Source organism: Anser anser, assembly GCF_964211835.1.
Source record: "Anser anser genome assembly, chromosome: 12".
Lineage (NCBI taxonomy): Eukaryota > Metazoa > Chordata > Aves > Anseriformes > Anatidae > Anser > Anser anser.
The window spans coordinates 2,401,217-2,419,208 of NC_139733.1; the positions used below are offsets into that span (position 1 = coordinate 2,401,217).

The window sequence follows — 17,992 nt, forward strand, 5'->3', positions numbered from 1 at the left end:
AAAGTAAAAACAAATACAAATGAGGCACTAATAAAGTCTCAGTCTCTGACTGGAGCATTTGATCTGACATAAATATAATATGAAACAGAATGCTTAAATTCTACATGGAAAGACACACTGAATCATCAGGACTGACGTTTTTAATCTCTGTGAATCTCTTCACCTGCATCTTTCCTGCATGTTTGTACATCATTCACTGCTTGTTTTCCTACCTTCTGGAGTGTGGCAGTGGGATAGATGTGTTCTTTTTTTTTTTTTTTTTTTTTTTTAACAAAGGGGGATCTTAACAGAAAACATAACTGCATTTACATGGGATTTCCAGAAAGTATGCAGACATTCCTTGGCTAATAAACTTATTTACCACAAGTGGTAACGTGCAGGTGTGCTTTCTTAAACAAGCAAACATCAGTTTAAAATGGGTTACACAAATTCTGTGGATGCAAGATGAATCTTGCATACTGTGAACTTTCATGTTGCTTTATTTTATTGTTCTGTGTATTAGCAGGAGTGAAAAGAAATTTAATGAAAATAATAAAAGAGGCATTGCAGTAAGGGAAAATCTTCTGCCAATGGCTCTCTTCCCACCTCATTACGCCTGAGAAAAAATGTTCTCTAAAAAGACGATCTGATACATACCTGGCTTTTCTGGTGGTGGTTTGTTTATGGTGCCCAAACTACTTTGCATCTGTGCTTTCTTCTGCTCAGCTTTTTAATAAGAGACGGGTGTCATGTGATACTTATTTTTGGGTACCATCTGACTGGAGACCAAACCCAAACCTTACATTTACCTGGCCAAAACATTACTCCATGAGAAACCAGTGATGACTGCTAATGTATAGAAGAGACCACACTGCAGCAAGGTTATTGTTGACAGGGGAGCAGTGGTCCACAGTTCTACCCTCCTCCTTTGGTTGTCTTAGCACTTCCATCCTGGACGTATAGGCTGCAATGTCAAATCCTAGCAATAGTTTGTTCTATCAACCACTTCCTAAGCCAACCCAGGTGTATAAAGCCTTAGCAGTCCTCTTCACCAAACTGAACCAAACCTGAGATCCCTTGGGTGAGACTATACTGACCTGCATAGCCCTACAATCTCATCACCCCCCTTAACCCTATGAAATACTGTGCCAGATGAAGCATGGTTGCTGTGCGCTCTCATTTATGACTGACATGTTTCTCTTATGTACAGCATTTACTTCCACTTTAACATCTCAGCCTCAGCAAAACCCAAGCAAAGACAGATGTGAGGTCAGCAGGAACCCAGCTTATGCCACAGCAAAGTGGGGCTCCCAGCGCCAAGCTGTTTTTGTGTCTGTGGTCCTCATGCCCAAGGCAAGTCTCCAACGGGCAGCACAGCAGCAGACTTTCAAAGCAGCAGCATCTTCCGCTTGTAATTCCATTTTCTGTTTGAGAAAATATAACATCCTGGGTTAATAGCACACATGAAAGTCAACAGGAAAGAAACTGATGGATAAACTTATCACAGAGGGTAGCAAACAATCACAAATGTAGGTCTGCTTTCAGACCCCATGCTATACCGCAGCTTGGCATTCTTTGATCACCAGTGGGAGATCTGACAAATGTTAAAGGAAAACAAGGGGTAGGTTTTAAATGCTTGTGAGAGATTTCAGTTCTCTGAATCCTGTTTATCTAAAACAAAGCAAACATTATCTTCAGTAACTTGTGTTTGTGACTTATTTCCCATACACACCATAGATTAGCAAAGCATGTTTTTAGATTTGTTGACATTTAATAAAAGCTAAACACTCCAGGGGAAAATAAATAGTTTTCTTTTTTTTCATGGCTGTCACTGAATTTCCTTTTAGTTGGAATCTTAGCTGGGTGCTTCTAGCATTTATATTCAATTATAATCAAACACAGCCAAGAAAATTGAAACCAAAGAAGCAGGTTTGTATCTGTATATGGCAACAATCATTCTATCATATTGGCATGTGCATTATGAGAAGAAAATACGCTCTTATTAATTTTACTTGTATTAAACTCTTAAGGAAACCTGGCAAAAATATAGGTTTGCATGAGTAATCAGAACAGTCATTTGGAGGTTTAGAAATGGAATCATTGACTTACTCCATAAGTTTTAGCTTGGGTCTCTGAAACGTACCATTCTCATTCAGAGATGACAATAGAGCAGTTAGAGATAGTCAGTTGGAAAAAAAAAATAAAGCTGTTAAAGTTTAAATTATCTGATAATAAAATATGAAACAAAATAAGTTACTTTAATTAGCTACATTTGGAATCACATTTGAAAGACAAAGCATGTATCATGAAGTTACGTTAATGTTATTCTCTTAGAATTTTGTTTTGCACTTCACAAAACCTAATATAACCCATTGGATCTAATCGTACAAAATTATCAATGGGAAAATATCTACATTCTGGCATCATCACTCCACATGTATTATCATTGAACATTTTAAGTGTTTAAAAAAGCAACACCTAAGAAAACTGTAATAGTCATTAGCAAGTCCTTCCACAGCTTTCAGGTCTGGCCAAACAGAAGTGTTAAAGCGCATTTTCACCTAAAAGCACTTAAGATGATCACTTAAATAGCATCAGGAAGCATCAGATAGGGAATTAAAGTATTGTGAATTATGAGTTAAAAAATGTAAGCATTTCATGAATGTTTATACAGGAATATATACATACACATACACACATATATATATTTTCCATATTTAGTGTTAATTTTGGAAACACTAAGTAGAAAATGTCTTTCCCTTTAAGTGATTTATAAGGTTCATGTGCCAGATAATCATACAAGTATACATATTGAACTGAAAATGTATTTTGCAAATTACTGGAACTACAGTGTTCCTTGTGTTACTTCTTGCTTTACCAAAACTTGAGAACTTATCTCAGATTTCTGTTCTATTTTAATAATATGATTTTTTTGTTTTGTTTTGTTTTGTTTTTTTTTTTCATTTGCATTATCCTGTGATCTGCTGCAAACAAGTAACTTTACTTAGTGCTGCAAAAAAAGGCTCACTGTTACATAAAAGGGCAGTGCTGGTAGTGAACTGGATATGAAAGTTTCGCTCTAGTAATAAGAAAACCTTTTTCCCAGGACCATTTTTTCCTACTGTCTCATAGTGATGGAAAGATCAAACACCATCTTAAACACAATAGTTGTATGCTTCAGCAACAAAATGCTACTTTATAATGCAGAACTAAAATGAAAAAAAGTCTGTTGTTTGACAGCCTCTCTGAAAACTGCTTGGCTCTTTCTCTCATCTCAGTGTATAATGAATTCCAAATCTGTGCCCTATTACTTTGTTACTCTGCACACACAGCCTCCCCCACATGTCTTCCCACCATCAGACTTTTAAGTCCTAGGCTAATAGATCCACAGTGCTAGTACATGTTTCCCTGGGATTTGGAAAAAATCCTTTAAATAAATTTTTATTGGTTTTTAAGAACAAGGTTATTTTGTGTTAATAATGGGCATACATTAGGCTTTAGATAATTGCTTTATGTAACTTAAAGTTTTGGCTTTCAGCTAAATAAACACTGTATGTGTTCACAGGTGTATTGTCCTCAAGGGCATTCTGCTTTTCAGGGTGGCAGCTGCTGCCAAGGTGTTGCTGATACAGCTCTGTGTATAATTTATTGGAAACAGGTGCTGGATTATGATGAAGATAGACAGGAAACTAAAGCAGACAACATGTTTAACCACCATTTAAGAAGTTCAGGTTCAGAAAGACAATGTGTCTGAGATGTTTGGTGGATGTTGCCAGCATCTTAGTGAGAGTTTACAAGCTCCCAGAAATCACCATAAGGAACGGATTGTCTACAAACTGCAGGAATTGCATTCTTAAGAGCATTGTATGCTATTGTGCCAGAGTTCATTGATTACACAAATCCTGTCATTCCTAACTAAAAAAATTACAAAATGTGTTCCCAGGCTGATGTTACGATCAACTTCGAAATGAAGTTATACCTAGGATAACTCTCAGGCCAATGGATGCTGTGTAGTATGTAGCACTGTTATGTGCACGTGCCTGGTGGAACATTTGTACCCTTGCAGGATTCAACAATTTTCCTCCCATATTTTACTAAGTGAGGACTGTGTGAATGAATAACTTGTAAGCACTGATGTCAAGGCAAAAGTGGAAATCTGATTCAAATTTACAGAGACAGGAATGAAGCTCGAGAGGAGAGTTCCTTTGCCACCAGTAACTTACCTCAAAACCTATGTAATGCATATGGCATATGGGTGGGCTACTGTGTTATGTGGGCGGCTGCTGTAGCACATCAGCATACCCCAGTAATGGAGCAACAGAGCAGAGACTGGATTCAGTGCACATGGGAATAGGTGGAAAATCTTCTTTTGACCTCAGTGGGCTTTGGATGAGATCCCAGGAGAAAAAAAATGAACGTCTTTATTTTCTGTGGCCAAGATAAACCATTACAGTTACTTAAACATTGCTTTTTCCTTCCCCCATCTTACTTCCCTTCACTTTTATTGTAGTTTTAAACAACATTTTTTAAATAAGAAACTTTCAATAGCAGTTCATGAGGATGTTTATTCATGGACAGCAGTTTGCATATTTTAGCAAGTAATCTCCAGTTTAATCTCTAGACCTTATAAGATACATATGTAGTAAATATGCATACTAAATATTTTTAAAAGAAGTTGTTAAAGTGTGTGCACAGTTCTTAAACCTCAAACCTTAAATATCTCAATGATTTACATTTAAAAAAAATACCCGAAGGCATTAGACCACATTATGGACTAATAGCCTGCCAAATTTCTTTCTTTTTTTTTTTTGTTGAAATATTTGAGTTACAATATTTGAGTGTAAAAAGGCAACTGAAACAACAAAATTTGGTCAAGAAAATATTGACCCCAGGCTGAGAACTTGTATGCCAAAAATGTTGACAAAACTTTATACCAACCCTAGCGGGCATGTCATGTTTAATATTTGCAGTATATGGAAAAAACTTTGGCAATTTAATGCTTGTATTAATTTGAAAGACTTTTATGCAGTGGGTATAAGCTTTTACATTACCATTCCTAATTTATACCAGCCCTCCTTTGCTTTCTGAAAGGATAAATGATCTACAGTAGTGGGGGAAGAAGGACAGAGAGTAAAATCCCCCAAACACATCAAGCCCTTTGCTGTACCCCACCCAAACCTGACTTGGAGAGATCACCCCTTCTTTTTGATGGATAATTCCATTTTCATGCCATTTACACTTCTGGAGTTTTCACAGGAAAGCAAATAGTTGGAATAAAAATAAATCTTTTTAAAGAAATATATGTAGAAAATCTTTATTTATATTGAAATCTCTTCAAATAAATATTCCGTTAACAAACTTATGTAAAGAATGATAATGTTTCATACCCTAACAAGTGATGAAATACAATGCCATGAAACAAGTGGAGAAATCTGATGATTGATTATCAGACTCCTTAAGCAAATAAATGTGCACTAGTTAACGATAGCTCTTTGTGACCAGGGTTTCACTGCATTAATACTCAATAAGGACATAAACAAATGGCAGAAATTGATCACTTCTCTAAACTAATGTTGTGTGTTTTAGAGGTCTACTCTCTACCAACAAATTATTCTGAGAAATATGGTGATTCGAGCCCATGCATAATTGTATACCAGTGACTAAACTGCAGTGATCAAGCTGCGAGTGCAGCATGAAACAAGGAGTGAATGTGCCCTCCTAGGTGCTGCTGTGGTCAGGCCTTTTATAGTCAGTAGGAAGGAATTGTGATGGAGTTATGCGTCATGGCCACATGTGAACATGTTATGCCCTGATGATTAAAGAATGACTAAAAAGGCCACCACTTGATTACTAAACAAACAAAAACAAACAAGCCCCACAGGATCAACACGTTGGCAGCTGATGAAAGGAGACATGGCAGGACAGTCCTTTTCTCAATGTTAGCTTCAATCATTTCAAAACATCTATTCCCAGTTACACTCCCAGGTTGCTTTCATATATGTCCAGGTATAGGAAATAATAATAATAATAAAAAGATAATGCAGCCCTTAAATATTTCATTATGTCCAATTGCTATTCTAGGATACATTAAATCCATCTGTATGGTCTGGGCACACCTGCTGACATTGGTCCTGTTAGTTCCAGATCAAGGGTAATTCACAGAAGTATCTTTCAAGGTTATGGAAACCCAAAATGCAGTCCATCTTTACTTAAATTAAAAGGGACATTTGTTAATGTTGTCTGCCAGGACAGTTCATCCTCCAGCTAAAAAGGGTTGTGACCTGTGCAACAGGTTACTGCAATCAGCCAGAGGCAGATGCTCAGCCTATGCCATGATATCTCACACATCTCCATGGGCTCCCCTAGGGGCCTCTGGGCCCATACTTAGATGAAATTAGAGGAGAGAGTTCAGTGTATGCTAGGTGGACTCCCTTGCATCTTGGCATTACTGTGATGACTGACTTATTCAACATGGTTGAATAAATGGTTGCAAACAAATCTAAACAAGCTATTACAAATGAATAAATGGCTGAAATGCACTGCTCGACAATCTCTGTATGCATCTGTGAAAAATTTGGTACCTACTTTCAAAGTGGTATCCCTAGCAGATGGTCCTTTTAGGTATTGTTGGACTTAAAGGTTGGGTTTAAAAAAATAGCTTTTGAAGGAGGTATTTAATTTTGTATAAGGTTAGATACATCATATCAAAAATATAAAGTAATCAAAGCCAAAATAAAACACTTCACTTTTGACAAATTAAAATGATTTGGATAACCCAGGGTGATTTTTTTCTTTTTCCTCTAACAATTTCCTTCAGTGAACATTTGGAAATTTTGGAGCTTTGTTCCAAATTGGAACAATGCCATACTTCAAGACCTTGCATGAGATGGATCGCCTATGTTTGACAGAGCTCTAAATTGCATCTTTTTCTATTATGAATGTAAAGAACAAAGGGTAAACAACTGTTCCCCTACTCCACTCACTGAGCTTTGTAGAAAGTGAGCTCCACTAAAGCAAATAACTGCAGAATGATATGAAATCTCCATGCTCCCTGCACCCTTCCCATGCCACTGCTATATGAAATTCAAAGCTTACCCATCTTCAGTCCCAGCAGAAAGACTGAAGGCAGTTTGTTTTTATTCCCCTTCTTTTTCCTTTGTTAAACTGAAAGACAGTACATGTAAAAAGATGAAAATAAAAAGATCAGAATTAGTCTATTAAAGTATCACTGAAGCTACAGAAAATCAGGTGCAAGAGGTAAAGTTTTCCAATCACTTTAGACAGGGACAATAGAGTGGGGCACAAAGAGTGACTTGAGTTTTCTTAGAGAAAATGGGCTACATCCTTCTCCTCCTTCTCAGATCTGGTAGAATTCATGCCAAAAGTCACAAAGCTTAACTGAGGCATGTGAAGGCATTACTGAAGAGTGAGAAAATAGTTATGCCTGGTAATGAACAGAAAAGTCAGTCACCTCCAGTCATACATTGAAAATTTGACAGCAGACAAAGAGCAGGCTTTGGGCAATACAAAGCAAGAGGTATGGACTTCAGACTTCCTGGAATTTAAATAAGGTTACTGAATAATACTTGTTTATCTTAGAGATCATTCTTAATTTGCCTAATTCAAACCCTTTTGTTCCATTCCCTGCCCTGAACTGCTACAGAAGCCAGGAGCATCTCTCAGAAGCATGGGTGGCTTTTCATGATGTGTCAAGCATATGGAGAGTACTAGAAGGGTGCTTTGCTTCGTGTATTGGCTAATGCTATGTGGAAGATAAATGGGAATGAAAAACTGAGGAGCAGACAAAGAATAATAATCAGCATCTTAGCTCCCTTCATGAAGACACAAAGAGATTTTTAATAAAGTTAAGGGCACCCTAAAGAAAAATTTCCTGGCATTGGCATTGCCATTTTCCCCGAGGGTGTTTGGGTATCTTAGAGGTTACTACTTCTCTTTTGTGGTGGAGATTTGCAAATGAACTACTTTAAAAACCTCTACTGTATTTCTGAATAAATTCAGAAAAGGACTTTCAGATTCTGAAGAAGGAAAGCAGAGGAAAATATTAATTACAAGATACTTTTCTAATTAAAATTCTAATTGCTGTTAATTTATATGTATGCATTTTAGTATATAATACATGTGGAAAGTAAAATGTATAGTCATTCTCGACCATGACCAAAATACTGAAATCCACCTATTCACTCTCATAGCTATTGGTGACCATAGAAGTCATAAAATGCTGCCTCTGTATTTCAAGAGAAAAAAAAGTCATTTTGCATTGAGCAGTGAACTGTGAAATATTTATTTCTGGATTTATACATACGCAGTAAGTTGCTACGTTTGCAATAGTTCATTTGCCTTAACATGCCTGCAATGTGAAACTTGTGAATTATGCATATCACTGGTGCCAGTAGTCTTAAAAAGTGATTAAAATTCTGAAGTTCATGTTTCTAGAAACATATCTGTCTCTAGAAAACCTGCAGAAGAGGCTTAAATCTCAAAGATGATTTCAGAAGATAAGATCTATTCAATTAACTGACTGCACTGGAATCAGTGACAGCATAAACCATGCAAATCTTTTTTGAAGGCAATAGAGTTTATACCTGCTTATTTCACAAGTCAGTTTAGCTCTCACTGCTCAAGATGCTTGAAGAATTCATATTTACATAAACACTGATACTCCTTCCAGTTTTAATGTCTTACTTTCACTAATCCAAACATACGAGAGCCAAGAACATCTTGATACCTAACTGGAATAATTCACTCATTTGCATAATGACTTAAAAACAAACAAACAAAAAAATCAAACACCAAACACATAATTTGTATCTGTTCAGGACAGGATTAAAAATTTCTGTACCATTCTTGATAGTTTATACATTAAACACAATGTTCCTAAAGATTTTCCTAGGTCTTCATTGTTGGCATTCTAGACTATAAGTATAAGTTTAGTTTTCCTGTAGCTTTCTACCTAGAAATATGAAAGAAGTGCATATTTAAAGAAGAATAAAAATAATTTATTACATACCAGCTCAGCTTTCTGCTAAGAAGGATGATAAAATTAATTCCACAGGTCCCAGTCCATCTTGTCCATACAGAAATTACTGTGTATATTCATGTGTGTTTACCTAGAAATCTAGAAATCAAAAATGTCAGACTTTTCAGAGGATCAATACAGATAAACACACAACATTTTAAGCATTTAGGAAACTTGTTTTATAAAAATGGAATAAAGTGTTGGAAATCTGATACAACAAGCTACGTAATGATGCATTCAGCTACAGAGAGTAGCATGGGAGAAGATGGAAATTTATATACCATCCTCTTTGAGTTCATATCATATTAGTTTATCTTATTTTTTTTAATCTTTTTTTTTTTTTTTTTAAGTCTTATTTACTTGATGCAGGTTGGGCCATCTTTTTACCAAAAAAATAGGCAGCAGAGAGTGGAAGACAGTTACTGATCCATGATTGACCCATATGTTTTAAGCAGATTTACCTCTTAAGAGTTGCTCTTACCATCGGGATAGATGTCTGAATGATTTACTCTACCATTTTTTCTTTCACATTTTGAATCCAAGTATAGTGGAGTGGGAGGTGGTACAAGGGGAGGATGAAATGGTAGGTGGTGTTGACTGTTTGAGCCTCAACATTCCTGGCATACAGAAACATCACCACTGCAGCAGGCACTTAGGGTGTCACATCAAGGACATGTTCAGGGAAGTTCAGAGCTGTACTGATTGCCTTGTACTCTCAACAACTTAATATGATCCCTAACTCCTGATTCATGCTGACTCTACAAAGCTATGCACTTCTTGTCTTTATTAGTGGCTAAGATATTTCCAGGAAAAACTTATATTCAGTGTTCAGAACAGATCTCTCCTGTCTGGAAACCTACTTTTTGGGAAGAGTCCACAGATGTGGCAAAAGCTGCTTTAAAATACCTCTCTGATTTCTGTTCTGGAGATGTACCGAGTCTCTTCTGGTTGATGTGGAAACAGCAAAGAGAGAACGAACCTGAAATTACACCAGCAGGGATAAAACTCCTCAGGGACTATTCTGCTGACAGATCTATTTCAAAATACTGCAAATTCTGGCTGTGTCCCATCACTCTCCAAAAGCTAAAAAGAGCAGATGTCCTAAAGTGGCTAAGCAACATGATGACTCCCCTATACCACAGGATCACCAGATGTCCTCTGCAGGCAGCTTAAGGATTGCTTCTCAGTGCCGGGCCAGAGGAAAGAGTTGAGTATCTGGCATGGCTTTAGAAATTATTTCCCTCATAAGTGTATCCTGCGGCTTTTCTTTTCTCCAAAAACAGAGACCTCTTTGAAAATAAAGCCTTTAATATATATGGGCAGAGATGAGTGTTCAACTTCCCTTTATTTCAACCATTTCCAGAGCTGGTCCTTCTACAAAGCCAACAAAGTTGGTCCCCAAACTGGAAAGATCCAGTTTTCTTTTTGCTGTCTGACTCAAATGTCATTAATTCTAGCTAAAAGCGTAAAGACCTTGGAGGAAGACAATACCTCTAAGCAACACAGTACTGGAGAAAGAAAAGAGGGTGGAGAACAGCCCTCAAAGGGATTACAAAACAAAGTAAAAAAAGAGCCAAGACAGAGTCCACTAGATGTTATCCTTGTAGGACAGTGAGAAATGGAGGAGAAACTCAGTTCTTTCTCAACAGATGTTACTCCATAAGCACCCAAGTAACCTGGGGTCCCAGGCCTAGGCCTTCCTCGCAGGTAGGCCGCAGCAGCCCAGCTCCCGCCTCCCAGCCCGAGCTGACAGGGCGGCCTGCACTTCCACATACCAGGCCACACCGTGAGGAAATCAGCTCAGCAGTTCTCTTTCCAAACACTGTCCTGTCACATACATCTTCCCCACATGTCAAAAATTACATTTAAAGTATTGAAAGAAAGAAACCCAGGAAAATAATGAAATCCATGAAATGGTGACTGATAAGACAAAAATGCAGCATTAGCTCTAACTGCCCACAGTTAAGTTTTTAAAGGCCTGACTGCTGATTGAAAATATTACCCACTCATCTTCTCCTAGTTTTGTTTGGAATGGATTTGACAATTAGGGGTGATAGTCCTTTGTGAAAACAAGTCTTTTTTTAAGTATTTAACAGGCGCTCTAGGGATTTTGGCATAGTGCTAATTTTTTGTACAGTTTATCTGGAGAAGAAACCTACATATTACCAGACGCTGTAAACTCAGATGAGAAAACAATTTATTCTCAATTTTGCTTTTGCCTTCCTGGTTCAGGAAAATAGTGAATCTGCCCATGGGATAAAGGAAATCTAAACAGTGAAACTGATTGAAAAATCAGACCTATGATAGAAAAAAAAGATTAAAATATACATAAATATATGTATATATACACCAGTACTTTTTATTGCATAGAAATCTTACAATATTTACATACATTTCTATATACAAGATTCATATACACATCTTACAACAAAGTTCAAAGTTGTGTGCCACCATCTCACGCAGACTGCTAAAGGAGGAAGGAGCGGGAAGCCAAAACTCCCCATGGCTCCCTAGGAGGCCTACCATACCACAGCTTTTTTAAAGAATAGCATGTACACATACATAATGTGCACAGACATAACTTCGGACGGGAGATCTGTTTATGCTAGAGAAAGCACGGCCAGTGTGATTTGTGTCATTTGGTAACTTCTGGATCCTCAGGCACACGTTGTGCTTTGGCAGTAGCACCACATGACATTGCTTTCAAGACTATGTTTTTTCACAATGTCCATTCCCTTTGGAACACTGAAAAAACGGCTACTGCTCTGGATAACAAAGCCCAAAGTAAAATAAATTAAAAAAATAAAATAGGTGTTTTGTGCAAGCAGGAAACCATCATACACATGGCACAACAAATGAGTCAAAAGTGGAACATGTTTAGGCCTGAAATTTCTATAGAGGATCTGAGTGACCAATTTTTCAATAAATAAGTTTTAAGTACTGCAATTACAGACTGATCTTGCATTCAGTTAATGGTACTCTCCTGAATATATTTCTGATACACAAGGTCATCACAGGAAGAAATATGACTGGTAATGTTTTTTTTTTTGGTTGGTTGGTTTGGTTTGGTTAAAGATAGCAGACATTCTTGGTGCAATAACACACAAACATGGATAAATCCCCAATAACTTTGTTTCTGCACAAGATATCAAGAAGGTCAAAGGAATATTTTTTCCTCTCAGTAAATGGAGTTTGGATGGGCATCTGAATGAAAGAAAAAAACACCAAGCAAAGATGTTCTTTTTTCGGTTACTTTACTTGATCCACCCAAGAAGAAAAAGAAGTAAAAGAAGTCTTAAAGTAGTTGTCACTTTGAAAATTTCCAGTCCTTTAATTAAAACCCGAGAGTCTGGCAAAATTTGTCAAGCATTCCCTTTGAAACTAAAGGCCAGTTTAACCTTCAAGGCAGTTTCCCTAGGTTGTTACTGCAGTCCTAACCTAAAGTTGTGCTAAATAGCAAGGTAAGATTGGGTGTGCTTCAGATCCTTTTGAAGCTGGTGAAAATACTCTCATGGTCTTCAGCAGGCTTTGACTTAATAGTTGTAACTCTAAATTTAGGCTTATTTATAGTTGTCCCTTTTGCTCAATTAACCACTGCATAATTAGCTTTCATTTTATTTTTATTTTTTTTGGGAATCAGACTACACAGAGAGTAGTATTAAGTCCCTCTTGTATAAATTCATTCTTAGTCCAGGAAAAATACCTTTTTACCGTTATTTGCTAAAACTGTATTTTCAGTAGAAGAATGAGGAAAAGATCAGAGGAAAACAAAAACTGAAAAAGAGAGGAAAGAAACTGCAGAGGTGACTAACTGGCTGATGGAAAAGGAGAGGGCCTAGACTAAGACAAAAGAAATAAGATGAAAGAGAATGGAAATGGTGTCATAAAGAAAAATAGGTCAAAATTCAGATTTTTCTTTCCTTGTAATTATTGAAGTCAACATTACTGAAGTCAACAGTCTTGCCCTAGATTTAAATTAGCACAAACAATGGCAGAGACTGATTAAGGCTGAGACTGGCACGCAACATGGTTAGCCTGGCCCTAAACTCTGTTGTCTGAGAGGTTTTAAGAACTAAGCCTTCCTGTTTTTGTCTTTCCTTATTCAGGGGTAAGAACTTAGCCAAGAGCTCAGGAACTGGTGGACTCTGCAGAATCTAGTGTGAATATTTTAGTCGGAATGGCTGCTATTCCTGGAGCATTACTTTCTTAACAAAGAAGGTTCTCTTTTAAGAATAATACCTGGAAAGGACTGATGTCTCAAGAAAAAATACCATTAACAAGCTGATCTTATTTTGTTTTTCTTTGATGCAACTTTAAAAGTGAGATCTGCATTCCACAATGTGAGGACTATAGTCCCATCCAGACTGCTAATGTGATTTGGCAATGCAAAGCTGCATATCAAGACTTCAGTTCTTGGCTGAAGTTGCATTATTACACCCTGTGTTCTGTATGGGGAAACAACTGAAATGGGTTTGGCATACTAGAGGTAAGAAAGCCCAAGTGACTGGAGAAGAGATTCCATAGATAAACCCATAATGTCTACAAAGGGAAAGTCTTTGGCATGCTAGATAATACTTGAGATTAATGAACAGTTTGTTTAATAAAGCTGCAGCCAGACATCTTTAATCCAAACACCTTTGTAGAGCACATTTATATGCAGAGCTGTAGGCAATTACCAAAAGTATTATTCCATAATAAGAAAACAAAATTCATTTATGAAATAATATACGTGAGTTAATACATGAAAACAAAGAATAATATACACTTCTATATAACATAAAAATAACTGTACATGCCAGACACTTTTGACAAGATCTTCTGGACACTTAAAAAGTACAATAAACATCTGTTTTATATCTGAATGCCAAACCTTAAAAAAAGTGCTCTCTTGTTAAAAGTCCAGCTCCTTATTTTAACAAAATTACTAGGTGTTTATAAAATATCATTCTCTTGCGAAGCAACAGTAAACAGGAGAGATACAGAACCCAGTAAATTGAAAATACAGGCTTCAGCTGTCAAAATGTCACTGGTAAACTTCAAACTGCTCTGCTGGTATGGATTGGTGCAGTGACATAAGTATACTCGTCATTTGAAGGAAGAGTGAATGAGTTTAGGAGAATAAGTAGAATTTCTAAATAACTCATGTTTAAACAAAGGAAAAAAAAAAAAAAAGGACAGTGGAAAAGGAAACAAAGAGGAGCCTGAGCTGAGGATATCTTGATCTTTACTGGGACATAATACAATAAATGCGCTGGGCTGTAAAATAACACCATTCAGCACTGAAAGGACTAAACTCAATCAAGGCATCTTTTCTGATCATTTGATTACATCTGAACAGTGTTTGTGATTATGTCTCTCTCTCTTTTTTCCTTTTTTTTTTTGACAGAAAACACTAAAACATAACACAACTTTGCTGCATAACAGAAAACCTCTAACTTTCTCTTGCTTGTATATATGAAAATGTATCAAATCAGACAGTGGTCTGTTTAAATGAGAAAAAAATAGAAAAAAACACATAGAAATATCATAAAGAAAGCTAAGGAAATATTCATTGCTAAGAAAAATAAGAATGTGTTTGAGAACTATATCCACTTACCTACAATTCCTTAAAATGGTATGAACATGTTACTGGATTGCTTAAATCAACATTGTTATTAATATTACAGATAAGACAGAAACAACATATATGGTATACAGATGCATGCAGACAAACACTATTGTTTAGTATTTGAAGAAAAAAGATAAGTTTGTAGGATATTGCATTGCATATTTCAGGAAAGTCACTGTTAAAATCGTTTTATTAGAGATGATTATGTTTTAAATCAGAGAGCTCATGCACTATAAATCCAAAGGTTGCCAGAGAACAGTAGAAGTATGCAACATTGCCAAAAGAGGAAGCAGAATGATCACAGTAATTATAGGTCAGTTAGTCTGGCAACAGTCCCAAGCGAAGTAATGGAAAAGCTGATAAGGTATTCAATTAGTAGAAAATTAAAGGATGACAGTATAATTGGTGCCAGTCAAGAAGACTTTATGGAAAAATAAGTCCTGTCAAACAAACTGATGAAGGTAACAACACAGATGTATAACTTATATAAGGCATTTGGCTTGGAACCTCACGATAGCCCTAATAAAGCATTAGCACTGAGTAAAACTGTTTATGAAAAGAAAGGTGAACGACAGTAATACCTGTATGTGCTAGCACATGCCATTTTCCTGCCTGATACTGACCTTGCTGACTGTGTGGAGTCAGGCTAAACATTGTCAGGTGAAGCAAGCAGAAAAGGAGACCTCTGATAAACTATCACCAGGGATCCACAGCAAGAAAACAACAGTAAGAAACAGGGATGAAATCCTGAAGGTAGTGACAAAGCCCCACTAACTTCAATAGGGATAGCTTTTCTTACCAGGTTTGTAAAGAAACCAAAGCCTAGGAAACCTCTACAGTGTTTGCTTTCAAGGAGAACATGTATTATGAGACATGTACTTGAAATCTGGATGGAGATCAGAGTGTCCTGAAATCTGAAGTTCAGTCCAGAGTAGTGGACAGGTTCAACTCCATTACAAACATAGAATTTGAGGGATTTGAGACAAAACATATAGACTGATTCCTTAAAGTTACAACAGAAGATCTGAATCATAATGCATTCCAAGTCCTACTGAACAACTAACTTTAGTCCCAACAGATTTGTGTATGTAGATCACAACACAGATGCTTTCATGTCTCTTGGGAACACTATATGTTTTGTCTGCTTTGTTTCTTAATGATTTACAAACTTTCAAAACTTGGCTGTGTTGCTACTTTGCTTCTGGGTTCAAGAAAAGACAAGAATCCATAAACCTTTGATCCACATGCTACAAATGTACTAGGAAAAAAAGAAAAAGAAAAGAAAACACAGTGCTGTCAACAGAAAGATATAATGGTCAGTTTGTATGAATGGAGATGATTAATTCCAAGAAACATGATATAGGAATAGTGTTTTGTTTTGTTTTTTGAAAATACATTTCTCTGTAAGAACAATTTTTATGCAAAGTATTTTAGAGAAAATTTTATATCAGATTAAACCACAAAGATACTTTTTCTGGTCTCACCACAAAACAAGGAAAGGATGACTAGTTTCATGGTTAGCTCCAGGAAACAAACAAACAGATAAATAGGTCATTAATGTTTTTATTAGCTATAGGTTTAACAATCTAAAAGATTATTAGATCTCTTAACAACTACATTTTCAATTATCACCTTTCAGAAAGTACGGGCTATCATTTCTGTACATCTCACTGTAGGAAACTCAGCCTGACAAACAAAACAAAACAAAACAAAAAAAGATTTGCATTCAGAAACATCCTTGTTTTAACATCTTTTACCTATAAGAAAATGCAACTGTGTGACAGCTGCTTAACTGGATGAAGGGCAGTATCTGACTACGTGGTGTTGGCAGTTTTCCTTCAGCTCAGCTAGATGTCTAAGTAAAAGCTGGGCTTCTGGTCCAAGCCAGTTTTCTTAGGTCCCTCTATAGTCAACACTACTGGAGGGCAACTGTTATCAATACCACTCGTTTGTCTTTGGTGGAGTGATCCCCAGTAACTGCCAAGGAAACCATGATGAGCAGCTTAGATTGCTCAGACATTCAACAGTCAACACCAGGTGAGATGAACTATAATGGCTGGTAGATGAACTATAATGGCTGGTACAACTGATGTGTGCAGTTAACTCCAAAGTACAACTTTGCCCATTAGTTCAGTCACATGGGTCAGATTGCAAAAATCCAGATAAGCACTTGTGATTTGACTCAAGCTTTGGAACTACACACTTCATATTTGAATCAAATATAGCTATAAATTGAAATGTGAGTTCCTTATACATGTCTTAGAGAGGAGTGTTATGAAAATGGCTAGCTGAGGGCAAAACAAGTCGGGTGCCTTATAGCTTTCTCTTGACTCAAGGAAGGCATGGAGCAAGCCCGCAGTTTACATTTTGCCTACAGTCCTCTCCAAGAACCGTGGGTAGATGGTTGCTCGCAGTTTTTCAGCTTTGGTGCAGGGTCCATGCAAACTATAATTTGAAAGTAATTGTGGTAATTACTGTAACTACAAAAGTTAAAATGCACAAGCATAATTTTGCTCACATAAAGCTGTGCCAGTAATGGCACCATTCATCATTTTCTGTAAAAACAGTAGCAGGTGTTAATCTGCACCCACCAATGGGTGCAACAGGAGAGCACAATAAGCAAAGTGCTAAAAAAGAAAAAACACCGTTAAAACTCTCTGTCACAGAACTACTTCTAGTAATATCTCTGTAATTGAAAGCAACTTAAGAGTGAAAAATTATTTGACTCTTCAGTGATAGAGACTGTTAATGAAACCAATTTTTCTCTTCCACCTTGATTAGCTTTCTGCAGGAAGATCCACTGTAGCTCTGCACAGTGAAGTGCAGAGGAATAGATACCCAGCTGCTGTAATTTTGTCAGCTCTCCCACTTACAGAAAAGTAATTTTTTTTTTTTTTGACAGGCTGCTGAACTGTTTCCAGGTTTTCAAACATAATGGAAAACAGTGGGGAGTAGAATTTAAATAAGACTTGAACAGCAATTTTGCTATTTCTCTATCTTTAACGGCAACCTTATAGTATTCTTAAATGCCTCTCATACATCCTGTTTTCCCAGGGTTCTGGATGTTACCTGTGAGATACGCTTGGCACTGTATAGTTGGGTCTTCTGCTTATTGCTGTACAAAACTATCTTCTGGAGTAAAAGGATAGCCAATATCTCCTGTGCTTTCTGATTGTATAAACTTATTAATTTGATAGCATCCAATTTATCTACAGAGCTTATTTAAGAATGTAGCAAAGCATTTTCCCTTGTGTATGCACAATTAGATCAGCATACTGCACAGTTAGTTTCTGCTATGTATTTCAGAGAGTTCAAAAGGTAACCTCAGGTGCATCTGCATGGTTTTGCTTAAGTAAATGAGTTTATGT

General features: G+C 36.7%; 1 protein-coding gene across 2 annotated transcripts in view; it reads right to left on the reverse strand.

Annotated features, from left to right (window-relative positions):
• Positions 1 to 242: 242 nt before the first annotated feature.
• Positions 243 to 17,992, reverse strand: part of LOC310880329 (uncharacterized protein) — an 82,933-nt gene continuing 65,183 nt past the window's right edge. The window contains exons 12-15 of one of the 2 annotated variants that reach the window (XM_083796006.1): positions 9,923 to 9,995; positions 9,008 to 9,115; positions 7,075 to 7,143; positions 243 to 4,362 (exon numbers count right to left, since the gene is read on the reverse strand). The gene's annotated coding sequence lies outside the window, so the exon portion shown is untranslated. The remainder of the gene's footprint in view (positions 4,363 to 7,074; positions 7,144 to 9,007; positions 9,116 to 9,922; positions 9,996 to 17,992) is intronic. The other variant, XR_014571624.1, reaches the window with a different exon arrangement.